General features: G+C 39.6%; 1 protein-coding gene across 1 annotated transcript in view; it reads left to right on the top strand.

Annotated features, from left to right (window-relative positions):
• FAM186A (family with sequence similarity 186, member A) overlaps positions 1-1,952 on the top strand; it is an 80,917-nt gene that overhangs the window by 48,865 nt on the left and 30,100 nt on the right. The gene's annotated exons all lie outside the window — the stretch shown is intronic.

Consider the following 1,952-nt stretch of genomic DNA (forward strand, 5'->3'; position numbering starts at 1 on the left):
TTTTTTTTTTTTTTTTGAGACAAAATCTCGCTCTTGTCCCCCAGGCTGGAGTGCCATGGCACGATGTAATACTGTTCAAAGCAATCTACAGATTCAGTGATATTCCTATTAAACTATCAATGTCATTTTTCACTACATAAGAAAAAACTATTCTAAAATTCATATGGAACCAAAAAACAGCTCAAATAGCCAAAGCCATCCTAAGCAAAAACAACAAAGCTGGAGGCATATCACATTATCCAACTTCAAACTATACTATAAGGCTACAGTAACCAAAACAACATTGTACTGGTACAAAAACAGACACATAGACCAATGGAACAGAATAGAGAACCCTGAAATAAAGCCCCATACCCACAACCATCTAATCATGGACAAAGTCAACAAAAATAAGCAATAAGGAAAGGACTCTCTGTCCAATAAATGATGCTGGGACAGCTGGCTGGCCATATGCAGAAGAATGAAATTGCATCCCTACCTTTCACCATATACAAAAATTAACTCAAGATGGATTAAAGATTTAAATGTAAGACCTCAAACTATACAAATCCTAGAAGAAAACCTAGGAAATACCATTCTGTTTCTTTTTTCTTTTTATTTATTTATTAGCGACAGAGTTTTTGCTCTGTTGCCCAGGTTGGAGTGCAGTGGCATGATCTCACCTCACTGCAACCTCTGCCTCCCGAGTTCAAGCCATTCTCCTGCCTCAGTCTGGCTAACATCTGTTAGCAAGGCTGCAGAGCAAAGGAATGCTTATCCGCTGTTAATGGGAATGTAAATTAGCTCAGCCACTGTGGAAAGTAGTTTGAAGATTTCTTGTTTTTGTGGTGGTGGTGGTGTTTCGTTTTGTTTTGTTTCTTAGACAAAGTTTTGCTCTTGTTGTCCACGCCTGGCTAATTTTTGTATTTTTAGTAGAGACAGAGTTTCACCTTATTGGTCAGGCTGGTCTCGAACTCCTGACTTCAGGTGATCGGCCCGCCTTGGCCTCACACAGTGCTGGGATTACAGGTGTGAGCCACCACGCCTGCCCTTGTTTTGTTTTTTGACATGGTCTTACTCTCTCGCCCAGCGCAATGATGGCTCACTGCAGTCTATATCTGCTGGGTTCATGCAATTTTCTCGTATCAGCTTCTGAGTAGCTGGGACTACAGGGCTATGCCATCATGCCTGGCTAATGTTTTAATTTTTAATTTTTTGTAGGGATAGGGTCTTACCATGTTTCCCAGGCTAGTCTTCAACTCCTGGGTTCAAGTTATCCTCCTGCCCCAGGCTCCCAAAATGTTGGGATTATAGGCATGAGACAATATGCCCAGCTGAGATTTCTCAAAGAACTTAAAATAGAACTACCACTTGACCCAGCAATCCCATTTCTGGGTATATATTCAAAGGAAAATAAATTATTTTACCAAAAAGACACATGCACTTGTCTGTTCATTGCAGCATTATTCACAAAGACATGGAATCAACCTAGGTACACATCAGTGGTGGACTGGATAAAGAAAATGTGGCATATATACAACATATGGAATACTATGCTGCCATAAACAAGAACAAAACCATGTCTTTTGCAGCAAATGGATGCGGTTTGAGGCCATTATCCTAAACAAATTAATAGAAGAACAGAAAACCAAATACCGACATTCTTGCTTATAAATGGGAGCTAAATGTTGGGCGCACAGGCACATAAAGATGGGAACAACAGACACTGGGGACCACTAGTAGGGGAGAGAGGAATTGGGACAAGGGTTGAAAAACTAGCTATTGGGTACTATGCTCATAACCTGCGTGATGGGATCATTTGTACCCCAAACCTCAGCATCACGCAATATAACCATGTAACAAACCTGCCTATGTACCCTTCGAATCTAAAATAAAAGTTGAACTTACTAAAATAAAAAAGAAAAATTGAATTAAACCAAATTCAATGTGATAAAAACAAAACAAAAAAAAAA

The sequence above is a fragment of the Mandrillus leucophaeus genome, unplaced genomic scaffold (assembly GCF_000951045.1).
Source record: "Mandrillus leucophaeus isolate KB7577 unplaced genomic scaffold, Mleu.le_1.0 Scaffold118, whole genome shotgun sequence".
NCBI lineage: Eukaryota > Metazoa > Chordata > Mammalia > Primates > Cercopithecidae > Mandrillus > Mandrillus leucophaeus.